Raw genomic sequence first — 19,571 nt, forward strand, 5'->3', positions numbered from 1 at the left:
TCCTGTGACTCCGCCGGGGAGTCTGGGAAAAGTAGTTATGTGCTAGAGGATGCTGGGAAACGTAGTCTTAGGCAGGCGCGCGGTCTAAAACCTGACACAAACTACCAAGCCAATTCTTCACTGGAAAGGAAACAAGCTTCCGGGGTCCGGTTTCTGGCATTGCAGCCGTCTTCGGTCCGGCTTGCTTGAATCCTGATGGTGCAGTGGGCAAGGGACTCATGTCTGAGCATACCCTTCCACACTTATGGTGGCCAAAATAATTTCAAAAAGGGGGTGGTGAAGTGTGGAAGGGTATGCTCAGATGTGAGTCCCTTGCTCACTGCACCATCAGGATTCAAGCAAGCCGGGCCGAAGACGGCTGTAATGCCAGAAACCGGTCCCCGGAAGCTGGTTTCCTTTCCAGTAAAGAATTGGCTTGGTAGTTTGGTCTGCCCTGTGCCCATGATGCACTGGGCCAGGGACAGACTAATTTGCATGTAGCCAGGTTCTGAACTGGGATGGTGCAGTGAGCTAAAAAACGGTGATGGATCAAGCCCTGATCTGTTGACTGGGTAGGAGTGTTCTGATTAACTCAGATACTCTGTCCATCACCACCCCCTTTTAGAAATTATTTTGGCCACCATAAGTGTGGAAGGGTATGCTCAGATGTGAGTCCCTTGCTCACTGCACCATCAGGATTCAAGCAAGCCGGGCCGAAGACGGCTGTAATGCCAGAAACCGGTCCCCGGAAGCTTGTTTCCTTTCCAGTAAAGAATTGGCTTGGTAGTTTGGTCTGCCCTGTTCCCATGATGCACTGGGCCAGGGACAGACTAATTTGCATGTAGCCAGGTTCTGAACTGGGATGGTGCAGTGAGCTAAAAAACGGTGATGGATCAAGCCCTGATCTGTTGACTGGGTAGGAGTGTTCTGATTAACTCAGATACTCTGTCCATCACCACCCCTTTTTGAAATTATTTTGGCCACCATAAGTGTGGAAGGGTATGCTCAGATGTGAGTCCCTTGCTCACTGCACCATCAGGATTCAAGCAAGCCGGGCCGAAGACGGCTGTAATGCCAGAAACCGGTCCCCGGAAGCTTGTTTCCTTTCCAGTAAAGAATTGGCTTGGTAGTTTGGTCTGCCCTGTTCCCATGATGCACTGGGCCAGGGACAGACTAATTTGCATGTAGCCAGGTTCTGAACTGGGATGGTGCAGTGAGCTAAAAAACGGTGATGGATCAAGCCCTGATCTGTTGACTGGGTAGGAGTGTTCTGATTAACTCAGATACTCTGTCCATCACCACCCCCTTTTAGAAATTATTTTGGCCACCATAAGTGTGGAAGGGTATGCTCAGATGTGAGTCCCTTGCTCACTGCACCATCAGGATTCAAGCAAGCCGGGCCGAAGACGGCTGTAATGCCAGAAACATGTCCCCGGAAGCTTGTTTCCTTTCCAGTAAAGAATTGGCTTGGTAGTTTGGTCTGCCCTGTTCCCATGATGCACTGGGCCAGGGACAGACTAATTTGCATGTAGCCAGGTTCTGAACTGGGATGGTGCAGTGACCTAAAAAACGGTGAAGGATCAAGCCCTGATCTGTTGACTGGGTAGGAGTGTTCTGATTAACTCAGATACTCTGTCCATCACCACCCCATTTTTGAAATTATTTTGGCCACCATAAGTGTGGAAGGGTATGCTCAGATGTGAGTCCCTTGCTCACTGCACCATCAGGATTCAAGCAGGCCGGGCCGAAGACGGCTGTAATGCCAGAAACCGGTCCCCGGAAGCTTGTTTCCTTTCCAGTAAAGAATTGGCTTGGTAGTTTGGTCTGCCCTGTTCCCATGATGCACTGGGCCAGGGACAGACTAATTTGCATGTAGCCAGGTTCTGAACTGGGATGGTGCAGTGAGCTAAAAAACGGTGATGGATCAAGCCCTGATCTGTTGACTGGGTAGGAGTGTTCTGATTAACTCAGATACTCTGTCCATCACCACCCCCTTTTTGAAATTATTTTGGCCACCATAAGTGTGGAAGGGTATGCTCAGATGTGAGTCCCTTGCTCACTGCACCATCAGGATTCAAGCAAGCCGGGCCGAAGACGGCTGTAATGCCAGAAACCCATCCCCGGAAGCTTGTTTCCTTTCCAGTAAAGAATTGGCTTGGTAGTTTGGTCTGCCCTGTTTCCATGATGCACTGGGCCAGGGACAGACTAATTTGCATGTAGCCAGGTTCTGAACTGGGATGGTGCAGTGAGCTAAAAAACGGTGATGGATCAAGCCCTGATCTGTTGACTGGGTAGGAGTGTTCTGATTAACTCAGATACTCTGTCCATCACCACCCCCTTTTTGAAATTATTTAGGCCACCATAAGTGTGGAAGGGTATGCTCAGATGTGAGTCCCTTGCTCACTGCACCATCAGGATTCAAGCAAGCCGGACCGAAGACGGCTGTAATGCCAGAAACCGGTTCCCCGGAAGCTTGTTTCCTTTCCAGTAAAGAATTGGCTTGGTAGTTTGGTCTGCCCTGTTCCCATGATGCACTGGGCCAGGGACAGACTAATTTGCATGTAGCCAGGTTCTGAACTGGGATGGTGCAGTGAGCTAAAAAACGGTGATGGATCAAGCCCTGATCTGTTGACTGGGTAGGAGTGTTCTGATTAACTCAGATACTCTGTCCATCACCACCCCATTTTTGAAATTATTTTGGCCACCATAAGTGTGGAAGGGTATGCTCAGATGTGAGTCCCTTGCTCACTGCACCATCAGGAGTCAAGCAAGCCGGGCCGAAGACGGCTGTAATGCCAGAAACCGGTCCCCGGAAGCTTGTTTCCTTTCCAGTAAAGAATTGGCTTGGTAGTTTGGTCTGCCCTGTTCCCATGATGCACTGGGCCAGGGACAGACTAATTTGCATGTAGCCAGGTTCTGAACTGGGATGGTGCAGTGAGCTAAAAAACGGTGATGGATCAAGCCCTGACCTGTTGACTGGGTAGGAGTGTTCTGATTAACTCAGATACTCTGTCCATCACCACCCCCTTTTTGAAAGCAGTACCTTAGACGTCATTCCCCCGATATTGTTCTTTTGCAAGAAACGCATTTAATTGGTAATGCATGCCAGGCTATGAATAGACGTGGATACCGACTAGTCGCTCACTCTGGATTCACTTCCGGCTCCAGAGGGGTGGGTATTCTAATCCGGTCCTCTCTCCCCCTTGAAATTGATGAGGTAATACTCGACGACAGGGGGCGCTACGCTGCGCTCACTGGTAGATGGGAGGGTAAGACGCTTTCTATACTCACACTGTATGTCCCTCCGGGCCAGCAGGCGTCGACCTTTGCTGACCTTGGGCGGCTCATACTGGGGCTTGCTGAGGGTCTTCTGATCCTGGGTGGAGACTTTAACTCCGTGGTCTCTGGCACTTTGGATCGCTACCCTCCTAGGGATTTAGCTAGGTCTCAATTATGGCTGACTGACCTGCTGGAAACCTTTGGGCTTATAGATAGTTGGAGGTTGATGCACCCTACGCAGCTGCAATATACTTTTCACTCGGGGGCCCATTGTAGTCTCTCCAGGCTAGATTATTTTTTAATGCCAGCAGCGCAATCATCCTCCATCAGAGAGATTCGTCATCTTCCCAGTGGCATTTCTGATCACTCCCCTCTGCGGCTTTGTGTTGAGGCTGGGGTGGGTGGCGAGGGTAGAGTGGCTCCCTTAAATCCCTGGTATCTCCGCAATCCTAAAACCCGCTCTGAACTGCTGAAATCTATTGACCATTACTTCGATGAAAATGTGGGGTCTGTTGCTTCTTCTATTTCACTGTGGGAGGCCTTCAAGACGGTCATCCGTGGACATTCTTTGTCGTTGATTGCTGCTTCCAAGAAGGCCAAATATGAGGAACTTGTACGCCTCGAAACCGACATAACTGTGCTTGAGAGTGATCTTGAAGGTGATGTTACTCGTTCTAAATTGCATTCCCTCAGTCTGAAACAAGCTGATTATAGAGCCCTTGTGACCGACGCGGCAAAAGCGATGAATAGAGAGCAACAGGGCAGGATATATGATGTGGGCGACAAGGCTGGTAAACTGATTGCGTGGCTGGACAAGAAAGAGAGAGTGAATCGTGTCGTCCCCGTGATTGAAAGGCCGGATGGTGAGTGTGTCACTGACCCAGCTGGTATTGTTGAATGCTTTGTTGACCATTTCCGAACCGTGTATGCCTCGGTCAGTGATAGGGGCGAGGAGGATTCCCAATTGTTGTTGCAAGACATTGCACTGCCTCGCCTTTCTGATGATGATAGAGACCTAATGGATGCGCCTCTTACGACAGATGAAGTCGCTGTTGCCATACGTTCCCTTCGTTCTGGTAAGGCAATGGGTCCCAATGGTTTGCCCATTGAACTGTATAAGCTGCGACCCGAAAAAATGGCGCCCTACTTAAGGAGTATGTTTCTTGAGGCTTTCGATTCTGGTTCCCTTCCCGTTGATCAGCGACTAGCTACCATAGTTGTAATCCACAAGGAGGGTAAGCCACGCGATCGTTGTGCCTCGTATAGGCCCATTTCATTTCTCAATGCCCAACCCAAAATACTGGCCAAATTGCTAGCTAATCGGTTGATTAAGGTGATTAGTGACTTGATCCATCCGGATCAATCTGGTTTCATTCCATACCGGAATACCGCCCTTAATCTTCGGAGACTTCATGGAGTTCTCGCGAGAGCTGGGACTCTTACTGAGCCGGCCATTTTGGCCTCCTTGGACGCCACTATGGCTTTTGACACTATAGAATGGCCTTATCTTTGGGCGGCTCTCTCCAAATTTGGGTTTGGTCCGACATTTATCGCCTGGGTGAAGCTTCTTTATGAGAAGCCCCTGGCCCAGGTGGTTGTTAACGGGAAGGTCTCCAGTATTTTTACACTTGAGCGGGGCACTCGGCAGGGTTGCCTGCTGTCCCCGTTGCTTTTTGCCCTTGCCTTAGAACCATTGGCGGAGTGGCTCCGTTGGGAGCCTTCGATGAAAGGCATTCGGTGGACTCCCGACTTTGAGGATCGAATCTCGCTATACGCAGATGATATCCTCCTATACCTTACATCCCCTCAGAAATCCCTTAATGTGCTTTTTGATGTTCTGACCTCTTTCGGAAAGAACTCGGGTCTCATTATTAATTGGACTAAGTCATGCATCTACGTTTTGACGGGAGATCTTCCTCCGCTGCCTCGTAGATTCCCAATCCAAGTGACTGACACTGGCTTTAAATACCTGGGGATTTATGTTTCTTTGGATCCCACAGTTCGCTATGAACGCAATTTGCTACCCCCTCCCGGCTCAAGCTTGACGTTGCACGATGGCGTCAGTTGCCTCTGTCACCACTGGGTCGCGCGGCTCTTTTCAAAATGATGTCGCTGCCAGATTCTTATACGCACTCCAGAATTTTTTTGACCCCATTCCTTCGGGTTATTTTCGTGAAGTGGAGAGCCTGCAGAGGCGGCTGATTTGGGACGGGCGTGCGCGTATTGCTCTGTCTAAACGTACGCTTCCGTGGTATGATGGAGGCATTGCCCTCCCAGACATCAGGCGCTATTATTGGGCTTCTCAATTAAGTGCGGTCAACCACGCAATTTACGCTCCCGGTCCTACCCCGGCCTTTGAAATGGACAAACACCTCTTGCCAGGGGGGAATTTCAATATGGCGCTATATTCTAAGGGGCTCTATAGGACATTGACCGGGCCCACTAAAATCGCTGTACGAGTGTGGCACGATGCAAATGCGGCCTTGGGATGGTGTGATAGGTTGACACGCGCGACTCCATTGTATGATTCCGAAGGTTTGGGTAATTTGTGGCGGACGAAAGGCTTTGATAAATGGGATATGATTGGTCTAAGCAAGGTGGGCGACCTCTGGTCTACAGGAAATGTGAAGACCTTTGAGGTACTCAAGATGGAATACGAGCTTGGAGACAGGGAATTCTTTAGATACGCTCAGGTACGTCATGCCCTGCTGTCAGTCTTTGCTGTGGGGACTGCTATTCCCGAATCCTCGCCTCTCGAGGACCGTATCCTGGACGGCTATGTACCTGATAGTACAATTTCATTGATCTATAAAAAGCTGATCAATACTAGAATTGACCTGCTTGTGCGCCTCAGGGCTTTATGGATTGCCGACGGATTGGAATTGGATGATGAGGACTGGCAATCTGCATTGTCCTCGCCTAAAGAGGTTGCCATACCCGCCAGCCTTCGGTTCGTCCAACTTAAGATCCTTCATCGTGTGTATGTCACTAGTCCGAGTCTGGTTCGAATGGGTTATTCTTTGGATGGGCTGTGTAAGCGTGGCTGCGGCGTGATTGGCACCTTCCTTCACATTTTGTGGGAATGTCCCGAGGTGGCGGATTTTTGGTCCCGAGTGCATGCAATTATGGAAAGGGTCACGGGGGTTCCGCTTCTACCCGAGGCCCGGCGCTGTCTCTTGAATGTGTGAGAACCGAATGATTATAATGCTGCGCAGATCGGCTGGGCGACCCTCGGCAACATGATTCCTAAGAGAGATATTGCACAGCTATGGGGCTCCCACAGGCCGCCCACTGTATTGGCGTGGAAGGAGAACATGGACTGGTGCATGTTTAGGGAAAAGACTGTGTATCTGTCTCGGGGCAGACCCAGAAAATGGAACAGAATTTGGTCACAGTGGAATGCTTATCGTGGAAATATATGTACTCCCCCACATGATTTTACCCTTGATGTTCCCTTGTCCCCCTAAATGGCATTCCCATTGTTTCCTCGCTGCCCCCCCCTCCTCGCTACTGCTTTTAACCATACTGCACGTACTGTACTGTTCGGAGCTGCTCCCGCATAGACTCAAGATCACCATTACTGTATTTTTGCCTTGTGAAATATGTTCTGTTGTTTGTTGTTAACTTCAATAAAATTTTATAAAAAAAAAACAAAAACAAAAAAAACACCTTTATTTGCAGCACGGTCAAAGATGTACAAGTATCTTCAAGGTCCAGTCTGTACTGACCCCAACAGCAAACCCAAGCATTCTTCAACAAGTGAAATGTGAAACATCATTGAAATAATTACATGTCGCATGCAGGGGCATGCGACTAGAAACTAGCACACTTAAAGGTACAAAGCGTGAACAAGTAACGTAAGATGTAATACATCTCCCTTATTAATGAACAAATTCTAACATTAATGGAGTAAATAAAAAAAACTTACAACCACCAAATAATATAAAACTTTACGTGAAATTTGCATATCTTTTTGGAACATTTATAACACGTCTAGAGTCTTTGACTCTGCGGGCAACAGAATCATTCTTGTCAAAATTAACATTATCATCAGAGTAATATTTGTCCGCAATATTAAACATGGGACACTTAGCCAACCTTTTGACATTCCAAATTCTCCCATCTTGAGTCGTTGCACTATTGGTAAACATTTGTTTTATTTGGATGGGCTCACTGAACTTATTAGGACTTTTATTCATCAAACCTGGTTTGAGAATCTTTACTCACTCTCCTACTTGGAAAAACTGTGATTTTGTCCTCCATTTGTTATCATACCAATTTCTGGTCTTTAATTGTTTGTTTTCCACACATTTAGCAATCTCACTAATAGTTTCCTTATCAGACACAAAATTATGTGATTTCTCTCTTAACCACCACGGTAACACTTTTGACGCAGGATTTCTTCCTTTAAAAAGTTTAAAAGGACACACACCGGTTGTGGTGTGAGGTGTTATGCGGTAAGTCCACAAATGTTCTCCTAACGCACTTACCCAATTCACACCAAATTTGATGGAGTCAACAATGAAATCCTTCAGCACACGATTTAATCGTCCACCTGACCATTTTCATGTGGTTCATACAGTGAAGTAAACCTGTGAATGATATTACACTCTTTGAGAAAATGTTCCATTTCCGAAGAGGTTAATTGAACACCATTATCTGTGACCAAAAACGATGGACATCTCTCTCTCGTGAAAATGTCTTAAAAAAAATTATGACAGCATTAGTGGTGGCCTTTGGAACAAATGTTACTTCAGGCCACTTTGAGTGATAGTCAATGATCACTAAGGCATAACATGAAGATTCTGGCAACATGTGAAAAGGACCTGAAATATGAAACGCAATTTTTTCCCATGGTTCAGATGGCCACTTAACTATCTTAAGTGGTGGGGTGTGCACCTTTAACATTCTCTCACTTGAAACACATTCAGGACATTCTCTAACACTTCTATCAATACATTTGTCAATGCCAGGCCACTAAAGATATGTTCTAACCAATCAATTCATAGAGGAAATGCCTGGATGGGTTTTATGTGCAATCTGTAAAATGACTCCATGCATACCCTCTGGAGAAATGCATTTACCTGACTTGAAAATAAAATCACTTTCTAACTCTAACAACACATTGTAGAATGGTAAAAGCTCAGACCTTACCCTGTCTTTTTTTGGCCAGCCATTTTTTTTAAAACTTTATTTTTCAATGTTTTGCAATTTACAAAGCAAGAAAACCCCCCTCCAAGGCATCGTTAAAAACATTTGTACACAGATCGACGGACTCATTATGGCACATCTCGGATTAGGACAACATCTGAAAGCACACAAGTTCATGCAGAATAGCAGTATAACAAGCAGATAACATATGACATTGTGAGGAAATCAGGCCAGTCCCAGCTCCATGCACTGTTTGAGTAGCCCTTCAGATTCTTGCTCAGGAAATAAATCACCACTAGTCTCTTCAGAGTCACTGTATAATGAGCGCCCATCTGCAGCTAACCCTGTTATACACATGGCCTCCATGCCAGCAGATCCTCCCGGAGCTTCCCATCCCTCCTAGTGTGTTGCATGTGTGTCTCCTCTGCGAGTGTCCACTACCTCAAATCCCGGAGCTATGTGTCTACGTCCGGGGCCCTCTGTCCCATCCATGTGATAGGGACCCTGCGCCTGGCCAGCACTAGCATCAATTGCAACAATTTGTATGAAAGCGTCCGCTTCCTTGGCTTCGGGACTAATGCCAACAGACAGTGTAAGGGCGTTAGTTCTTTACGGAGGCCAGTGGTGGCCGTTAAACGAGCAACAACCCCTGTCCAAAAATTCCCCACCAACGGACATTCCCAGGCCAGATGCAAAAACCCCGCATCCGCTGCGCTGCACCTGGGGCAGTTATCCCTTCTATCCTCCGAGAAGCGACTCACCGACTTCGGAGTAAGGTAGGTGCTGTGCAGAAAGTTAAAATGTATAAGTTTAAAGCGCGCTGATCCCGAGGCGCTCCCAGGTCCGCCTGCCAGGCCGCCCAAGCCGGTGGCTACGGAGGGGTAGAATCAAGCCTCATGGCTGCAGTAATGTAGGTATTGCCCGCCACCTAGGCCAAATAACTCCTCTGCCTGCTCATGCGTGATGAAGCTCTCCGAGGGGTATAGACCTGCTAGGACCTCACAGCCCCCGTCTCTCCATTCTCGGAAGGACATGTGGCATTCTATTGCTACCATGGGGGCCAGTATCCATATCTGTAGATCCCTGTGAAAAGGGGCCGAGCGTAGGACCCTTTCTATAAAGCGTTGCCATATGCCCGCTGTATGTCGTACCACATAGGGTAACTCGGCGTCGGCCCCGGCCCCACGCATCAGTGGCATCTGAAGCTCCTGCACTGTCGCCCTTCCCGCAAGTAATCGCGTCTTCCATACATCCGTGTCTGCGAACCATCTGGCAGCCGGAAGTATCTGTGCGGCATAATAATAAAGATCAAAGCGTGGGGCTTCCAACCCCCCTTCCTCAAAGGAGCGCACAACAGTACGGAGGGCAACTCTGCTGTGCCGACCCGCCCAGAGCAGGGATGTGAGCAGCATGTTAAGGGTCCGGAAAATCCTAGGTGGTAGAGGGCACAACGTGTTCTGGAGGACATATAGTGTCCTTGGCAGCATCACCATCTTGGAGACAGCCAGCCGCCCCATTAGGGACAGTGGTAGAGTGTTCCAGAAGGACACGGATTGCTGGAGAGACTTAATCACTCGGTCTATGTTGTGGGCGAGGGACTGCTCCTCATTCGAGGCCACATGAATACCTAGGTATCGGAAACTGGTCTGTTCCCAACGCAGCCCAAGCTCTGGCTAGTCTTCCAGGGGAACCGCTGGACAACCCGATAGCGGGAAAATAAGGGACTTACTACGGTTGAGCCGCAAGCCCGACACCTCGCCAAACCGGTCCAGGTGGTTCAGTAACCTCGGGAGGGCCTCCCTCGGAGTTCTCATGTAAAACAAGGCGTCATCCGCATACAGCGACAATATGTTGCACGTGTCACCCACCTGAATACCCGAGTGTCTCATCTCAGTCCGAATCGTAACAGCAAACGGCTCGATGGCTAGGGCAAAAAGTAGCGGAGAGTGGGGGCAGCCCTGTCTCGTGCCCCGTCCCAGCTGCCACTCCTCCGATCTTGCTGCTCCTAGCCGTACCCTGGCTCGAGGGGAGCTATATAGTATACGAATCCAACGACTAAAATTGGGCCCCAGGCCTACCTTCCGGAGGACCTCCTGTAAGTATCCCCAGTCAACAGTGTCTAACGCCTTGGCCAGATCTATGGAGACCAAGACTGTCTGTTCTTCCCTACCTCGTACTTCGTGCTGTATGTGGTTCAAACGTCGTAGATTCATAGCCGTGTTCCGCCCAGGAATAAAACCGCATTGATCTTGATGCACTAAGTGCTCCATGTGGGGTGCTTGCCGTGCGGCCAATAATTTAGTCAAAATTTTGATATCGGAATTTATCATGGTAATCGGCCGATATGACGAGGGGTCATGTTTGTCCCCCCCTGGTTTCAGGATCATGCATATTTCCCCCTGAGCCATGCTCTGTGGGAGCACTCCACTCTCAAACGTCTCACGGAAGACCTGTAGGAGGAGTGGTGCCAATACATCCCCTTATTCTTGGTAAAAGTCCGGCGGGAACCCGTCACTTCCCGGTGATTTTGCATATCCCAGCACAGGATACTGCTATAGCGCTCTGAGGATGCACAACTACCAACGCACTTGCCAAACTCCCTACAAAAAAGATCGCATTTTTCCTGAAACTTGGCGTACAAAGAACAAAACATATCTTAGGTCCCCCCCCCACTGAAGCAGCCCCAACTTGCCAGTACCGCATACCCACCCGCCCCACCCCCATCTCCCCCCAACAAGGAAAACTTAACAGTCCCTGCAAACAGTATGCAGCGGACAATCCCGGGGGCATTCCCTTCGGGGGCCAGCTCTAGGCGGCAATACAGCTACCCTTCACCCAGAGGGTCTTCCACGGCCAAGACCGTCAGACCCTTCTGGGTAGAGGGTGCCCGATGAGCTTCTATAAGAGCACAGTATGGATCATCAATCAAATAACATAAACGTTTCCATTATGGCACTGCCTGCCAGTGAATGACTCACGTGACCCAGTATATAGTTAAGGTGTCCATAGTCTGCAAAGATTGTCTCATTGGGAGCCGCCTTCTGCTCCCGCCAACTGGGACCACTGCGAGTCCACTCTGCCACCATCGGAACGATTCATTTTTTTCACTTGTTTGAGGAAATCTTCTACCTGCTGTGGTTTGGTAAAAAACCTCTATTTGCCCTGGTGCGTGACCCTCAGGCGAGCGGGATACAAGAGTGCATAGTCAATTTGCGCCTTCCTCAGCCTATTTTAGACATCCAAGAATTTCCGCCGTTCCTCCTGGACTACGGGCGTGAAGTCTGTATAAATGGAGAATGAGTTCCCGTCGTATGTCAGGGTCTGCTTACTCCTTGCAGCCCGCAGAACCACATCACGATCCCTATAATTTAATAGTCTTGCTATTATGGGTCTTGGAGTGTTGCCTGGCTGAGGTCGCGGCCCCAGCAATCTGTGGGCTCGCTCTACGATGAACTGGTTGGAGAAGGCCTCTGGACCGATCGCTGTTAGCAACATTTTCTCCACATATTCTTCCATCCTCCCAGTATTGGTTGACTCTGGTATACCTAAGATGCGTATATTATTGCACCTACTGTGCGCTTCTAAGTCCTTGTTCTTTGCGGCAATGACACTCAAAAGGTTATCCATGCAAGCCAGTTGTGTGGTATGACCTGCGGTCACGTCCTTCGAGTCAGAGATGCGCCTCTCCGTTTCTTTGATTCTGTCCTCATGGCCATCCAGCTTAAGCGCAATGGCGTCCATTCTGGACGATATTCTATCCACCTTGTCCACTATGGTGGCAAATCCCTGTCGGACCTCTCGAAGAATATCCTCCACATCAGTAGACTGACCAGAAGGTGCTTCCGGTGTCTCATTCCTTCCAGCCTGTTCCTGGTCATCCTGCGTGCTCCGGTTACCCCTTTTTGCTGCTTCGAAGTTCAACTTCTGCTGTCTGGTGTCCGGCCTGCCCATGCTGCCTCCAGGGATGTAATCTCAAAGCCACGCACTGTTCTCTCGCCTGCTTCACAACCCAGCGCGGGGCTGCCAAGTCTTTTGCTTCGTGCCGAGCTCTGCCCGCAGTTCTCTCCCACAAAGGGGTTCCGCAGTGTTCAGTCAGCAGGTCTCCTCCAGTCTGATCTATGCTGGCCTAATGTCGCTCCCAGCGTGCAGATCTCAACCCCAGGGGCAAGGTCGCTCTCTTTGGGCTGCTGCTTCACCACCAGTCCTCCACTTCATGTGCTATACAACACATTGGGTCTGGAGTGTCTCACCTATTGCACTGCAAGCCAGTCCGCCCAGACAACTCCTTCACTGGTGCGTGGGGGGGTCAGATAGTTTATCTGGGGGTCGAGAGTCAACTGGGGGGCCCTCCTCACAGCACCTTCTCTTGGTCAAGCCCAGGCATCCCTCAGTCTCCCAGAGGGGGAAAGCGTACCAGCACCACTGGCTCCACTCTCCTGTCTTTCCCACTCCAATAGGGCGTTCAGCAATCCCACTTAGTATCTGGAGCCAGCCGTCCCGCCCTCAGCGAACAGCAGGTGCGCAGCAAAGCGATAGGTTGTCCCGGGGCTCATGTAGGTCTCCTCCGCATGTCAGCCCCCAATTCGCCAGTGGTGTGCACACCTGATCCCACTGGCGTGCAAGGTGCAATGACCGCAGTATTTCTCTGAAGTAGCACCAAGTTTCTCTCCGGTGCGACTGATCCAGCCTGCCTAGCAGCGGGCCGCTAACCCATCGAGTCTGTGCGAGAGGCGGCGGGTGGGGGGGAAGAGAGGGTGTCAGTGCGCCCCCAGCAGCGAATCTCCCCCACAGCGCTGGGCTAATTCAGTGCAGACAGCGGCAGGGGGAATAAAAGGTGTCCAATGCACCCCCAGCAGTGCGGCTCCATCACAGCGCTGCGGGATGAGCACATCTCTCCGCTGGTGCAGGGTGTAGGCCGCCCGCCGCTCTGGAGTTCCCCTGCCACTCACCGACTGCCTCCGCCTGCTACGCTAGCGATAATCCCACGCGCCAGCTCACAAAGGCTCAGCGTCGCCGTCCATGCCCATCGCCAGCCCCGCCAGCCATCCGGGAGGGTTGCCTCCTCGTTACCGCCTCTTGCATCTCGATCTGCGGCCCAGATGCCTCGTGGTCAGCCGCAGGCTCAGTTACTCCCAACGGCCGACCTAGTCCTCACAAAGCTCCGCCTCCTCTCCCTGGCCTGACTTCGACACCTTGATACAGGAGCAGGCAGTGGTCTACACTCCCGATTTTCACACTGAAGCAGCAGGCAGGTTAGTTCTCTCAGTTGGCGGTATCAGGTACCGCAGATGACTCCATATGGCAGGATATTTTCCAGGATATTTTCACCGGGCAGCAGGAGCCTCACATTCGTGCGGCCATCTTGCACGTGCGCCCCCTAGCGCCCCCGCTTTTCCTCTCTTGCTCCGTTTTACTTGCTTTTTCACCCTCATATTATCTCTCCCTTATACTCTCCTTCTACATCTTTCCCCCACTTTTCTGTTTTTATTTAACTTTTATTCCACTCTTTCACACTTTTTTTGCCTGTTTTTCCCCACTGCTGCCCCCGTGGCCCCTTCCCCCCAGCATGACCGGCCCAAGCCAGTTCCCCACCCCGCTCCGGCCTCCCAGCTGTCCAGCCCTCCCCAACCGCTACTTAATGGCGGCTGCTGCGGGGACAGGCGAGCAAGACCACTGAATCATTGTCAGTGAAATTGCTCTCCCACCCTCGTAGCTCAATTATTAAGTGAGGCCTCCCGTGAGGCCTCCCCCGAGCCCCTGCACTCTTGAGTGTTGGTGTTCGAGGCCCTCCTCCACCCGCAGGTTATACCTGCGCCTCATTCCTGGTGGTCCAGTGGACCTCTGTCTCCTTCTCTCACTCCGCTTTTCCTCTCCTGCTCCGTTGTACTCGTTTTTTCACCCTCATTTTATTTCTCCCTTTTACTCTCCTATCTCTTTCCCCCACTTTTCTTGCATTTTTCTGTTTTTATTCCATTTTTCCCCACTCTTTCCCACTTATTTCCCCTGTTTTTCCCCGCCTCTGCTGCACCCGTGACCCCCCCCCCCCGCATGACCTACGCTACCGGTCCAAGCCAGTTTTTCCTCCCCGCTCCCGCCTCCCAGCTGTCCAGCCCTCCTGACCCCTACTTAATGGCGGCCGCTGCGGGGACAGGCGAGCAAGACCACTGACTCATTGTCAGTGAAATTGCTCTCCCACCCTCGCAGCTCCACCATTAAGTGAGGCCTCCCCCGAGCCCCTGCACTCTTGTGCTGGTGTTCGAGGCCCTCCTCCACCCGCAGGTTATACCTGCGCCGCATCCCTGGTGGTCCAGTGGACCCTTGTCTCCTTCTCTTGCTCCTCTTTTCCTCTCCTGCTCCGTTATACTAATTTTGTCACCCTCATTTTATCTCTCCCTTTTACTCTCCTTCTATCTCTTTCCCCCACTTTTCTTGCACGTTTCTGTTTCTATTTCACTTTTATTCCACTCTTTCACACTTTTTTCGACCAGCGCCAGGAACCCTGGACCTCCGCACCGCCAATGCTACAACCCAGCGGCACTCCACACACTCAACCCATGCCGCAACAACAACTGCAAGGTTGCATCAACAGCTAAAACCCACGGACCCTTCAGCTGTCATCGCTGCCGGCACACGTACAGCACCGCCAGGAACACGGACCCAGCAAAACCCGACTGCAAGAACACAACCGAACCAAAGACCCTGCAATGCATCCTCCTCAACGTCCGATTACTCCACAAACACTCCACCGAAATCTGAGACCACCTCGACAGCACCTCTCCCCGAACGTAGCATTCTTCGTGGAAACCTGGACCAACACCACCTCGGGACTGGACATCGCCATCACCATTCCACAAGGATACAAGATCTCCTGGAAGGACCGCCCCACCCGCCCGGAAAGAGGAATTGCCATCGTCCACAATGCACCCTCCGCCTGAGCACACTCCTCGACGAGCCCACAGACCTGATGGAACACATTCACTTCAAGGTACAGGCCTACCACCACCCTCCGGGGAACCCTTATCTATCGACCCCCGGGACCCCGTGGACCATTCACCAACTCCATCACAGACTTTATCTCCCTGCAAGCCATTGCATTCACCAACCACACCCTACTGGGAGACCTCAACTTCCACCTCAACAACCAACTAGACCCCAACACCACAACCCTCCTGGACAACCTCCACAACATTGGACTCCGCCAGATCGTGACCGAACCCACGCACTTAGCAGGACACACCCTCAACCCACTCTTCACTACAGGAAACTCCATCGCTTTCAGCCACACCACCGAACTCCAGTGGACAGACCATCGATACATCCACTTAACCTTCAGAACCCCCACCATCCACAGACACCAGCACCTGTTCCCACAGAGAAACTGGACCAAAATCACCGACGACCAGCTCACCTCCTCACTCGGCAACTCTACCCCAACCACCGTGGAAGACAACTACAGCAACATCGCAGCCCGAACTCTGCACAGATAGATCACCAACAGCGCCAACACCATAGCCTCCCTCAAGAAGGACAACAACACACATGCCAAGAAATCTAGATGATTTACCACCGAACTTCGAGAGTCCAGGCGCAGCTGCCGCCACCTTGAGAAGGCCGGGAGGAACTCCAAATTCACAGAAGCCCACAACAACTTCAAGGCCGCCACCAACGCCCACCACCCACTCATCAGAAACACGAGGAAAACAGCTATTGAAGACAGACTCTCCACACACGCACACAACAGAAAAGAACTCTTCAACATCATCAAGGAGTTTGCCTAACCCACCAGCGAGTCGACTGACATCCCTTCCTCACAAGACCTCTGCAACAAACTCAGCACCTCTTCCACCACTAAATCAAGAACATCTATGACAACTTCAACGAAGACAACCAACACACTGAACCATCACCAGGCCCCCCACACCCTGAAGCCAACAATTGACAGCTGGACAGCCCTCACCACGTAGACCCACTGAAGACGATGAACTCAATCCACTCTGAGGTCCCCACGGAGCCCTGTCCCCACCACATCTTCAACAGAGCCGCCGACACCATCGCACCCATGCTCTCCACACCATCAACTGCTACCTGGCGAACGCCTCCTTCCCCGACGACTGGAAGCGCGCTGAGATCAACCCCCTTCCTGAAGAAGCCATCGGCAGACCCCACCAAACCCAAAAACAACAGACCCATCTCCCTGTTCCCGTTCCCAGCAAAAGTCATTGAGAAAACCATCAACAGACAACTCGCCACCTTCATTGAAGAGCACAACATCCTTGACTCGTCTCAATCCGTCTTCAGAAAAAAACACAGCACAGAAACCGCCCTCCTCGCCGCAGCAGACGACATCCTCTCACTACTGGACAGAGGAGAAACAGTAGCCCTCATCCTCCTCGACCTCTCAGCGGCCTTCGACACAGTCTCCCACCGCACGCTAACACGCAGACTCCACAACGCTGGCATCTGGGACAAGGCCCTCGACTGGATCCGTTCTTTCCTCTCTGGCAGAACGCAACTGGTCAGACTCCCTCCTTTCCTTTCAGACCCAACACCAACCACCTGCGGAGTCCCCTAGGGGTCTTCCCTCTGCCTAATGCTCTTCAACGTCTACATGCTCACCCCCATCGTCAGAACCTACCGACTCAACATTGTTTCATACGCAGACAACACCCAACTCATTCTCTCCCTATCCAGCGAACTTAACTCAGCCAAACACAACTTTCAAGAAGGCATGGAAGCTGTCGCCAAATGGATGAAAAGCAGCTGTCTACAACTCAACACCAACAAAATAGAAGTATTCATCATGGGCCCACACCCCGACACTCAGAAGCCCACCCACCGCCCTCAGAAGCCCACCCACCCCCATGGATCACACATGAAACCTGGGTATCATACCGGACTCCGAGCTCAAAATGGACTGCCAGATCAACTCCATTGCATCCTCCTGCTTATACACCCTCCGCCTGCTATGAAAGACCTTCAAATGGATCCCCGTCGGGCACAGAAAAAACGTCACTCATGCCCTCATCTCCAGCAGACTCGACTACGGCAACGCAATCTGGGCCGGAATAAACAAAAAACTCACCCGCAAGGTACAAAACATCCAGAACGCCGCTGCAAGACTGGTCCTCAACCTGCCAAGACACTGCCACATCTCCCAGCACCTGTGCACTCTCCACTGGCTCCCCATCAAAACTAGAATCACCTTCAAGATCGTCACCCACGCACACAAAGCCCTCCACAACACCGGAACAGCATACTTGAACAGCCGACTCAACTTCTGCGCACCCCAAAGAACCCTACGACCAGCCCAGCTCTCCAACGCCATGGTTCTCCGCACCAGAAAGACCAGATCGAGAGGCCGCTCCTTCTCCTTCCTCGCAGCAGAGCCTGGAAAGCCCTACCGCTCCACCTCAGACAAACATCACACCCCATCTTCACGAGGAACCTCAAAACGTGGCTTTTCAACAGACCCCCTCCTTGATGAACTCGAACCTGTACCTCCCCTCTTCCCCAGCACCTTGAGACCCTTACGGGTGAGTAGCCGCACTTAACAAACACGTGATTGATTGATTGATTGATTAAGAGGATTATATTACATGTAGATGAAGGCCTAGCACTATGTGTGTATCGACTAAGTAACCATCCTCTTTCGCTGAGTTATCACTGCATCCTGGTATGGTGCAGCTACAAGGGTTTCCTCCAGAGGAATATCCCCCAAATTCAAAATTGGCAAATATGCACTGTGGGAGCTGACAGTAACTCTGGCATTAGCTGGTTTTCTGGCAATGCGTTCCTCTAAATCAGTCCTAAAACGCTGCAGCAGAGTATTAGTTACATTCCGACAAGGCTTGCAAAGGGACTACCAGTGTAAGCTCCCAGGAAAAACCTGCTTACTTTTGGAAAAACAGCTTGTTAGGGGGAGAAAAGAGCTTTGTTAATGTGCAGGCAGGGTTGTAACCTGGCTGTGTTTTTTATACCGACCTGGCTGTTTTTTTAGGTCAAGCTTTCGAGACCTTTTGTATATACTTTAGTATATACTTATATATATATATATATATATATATAGACACTTATATGTGGGATTAGAGTCCACCGACTGGTTTCATTTGTTTGTTTCAGTGTCATTTAAAAATGCATGCTTTCTAGTGGTCAATCCTATCTCTTGTTCCTCCTTTTGTCTTTGGTTTCCTCCCAAAGGAGTAGGAACCAACGACTGTGTAGTTACGCTCATTTCGGGGACTATTTTATTTATTTGTTTCCTGCTCTCTCTTCCCTCGTCCTTCCTGCCACGTCTCCCACCTCCTCCCATGTGCTACATGCCCACCCCCACCTACCCCTGCTTGGCTGTGTGTTTATTCCAAAAAAATCATATTGATCTTCCTGTTGCCCTGTTCTCCCTTTGGCTCCAGTCTTTTCACTAGTCACTGAAAGAAATGGCTGTTCAGCTGAATCCCGGAACATGTAGTTAATTTGTCCCTTTGAACTGCTCTAAGTGCACAAATAGCACAAGTTGCAGGGACTACATATCCCATCATGCCAAGCGATTTCTCACCGCTCATTGATATCACCACCATTCCAGTGCGTGCTGGATTTTTCTGTGAGTTCTGGTGTTGTTGTGTTGTTCATGCCATATATTGGTGCCACAGCGGAAGATCACAGAGGGGGCGGCTGAGACTCAGGAGACAGCAGCAGGCGGCAGTGTAACACGGTTCAACTGACCCTCACTTTAGCAGCCAGCAGAGGGCAATTTACAAATTCCTCAGACTCTGGCTATTTTATAAAGCATGGAGGGGATGCCTTCCTGGTAGGCCCTTCATCACTTTATCAAAGACAGTGCATTTACAAAGGCTTGGTTAAATTTAATTGGGGAACATCGTTTACAACGCGGTGTTTACACCGCGTTGCCTTTACAACGATGCCATTACAACGCAAGTCGTTACTACGACTTGCGCTGGATGGCGCTGTTGTATAAGGAATATTGTAATTTTATATTCCAACACCTTCTCTACTGTTACGTGGACTGGTGTTGGAATATAAAATTATAATATTCCACAATCCACGCCCTACAACGCAAGTCGTTGTAACGATTTGCGTTGTAATGGCAGCGTTGTCATGTACCGCGATCTAAAAGATCGCGTTTTACTGACATACATCCATTTAAT

At 50.4% G+C, this 19,571-nt stretch overlaps 1 protein-coding gene across 6 annotated transcripts in view; it reads right to left on the bottom strand.

Moving 5' to 3' along the window:
• Positions 1–19,571, bottom strand: part of LOC144817722 (homeobox protein not2-like) — a 1,386,394-nt gene that overhangs the window by 338,092 nt on the left and 1,028,731 nt on the right. For 2 of the 6 annotated variants that reach the window (XR_013606947.1, XR_013606949.1), the window contains exon 5: positions 7,749–7,850. The exons of the other annotated variants lie outside the window; for them this stretch is intronic. The gene's annotated coding sequence lies outside the window, so the exon portion shown is untranslated. The remainder of the gene's footprint in view (positions 1–7,748; positions 7,851–19,571) is intronic. 6 annotated transcript variants of the gene reach the window in all.

The sequence above is a fragment of the Lissotriton helveticus genome, chromosome 2_1 (genome assembly GCF_964261635.1).
Source record: "Lissotriton helveticus chromosome 2_1, aLisHel1.1, whole genome shotgun sequence".
NCBI classification, from domain to species: domain Eukaryota; kingdom Metazoa; phylum Chordata; class Amphibia; order Caudata; family Salamandridae; genus Lissotriton; species Lissotriton helveticus.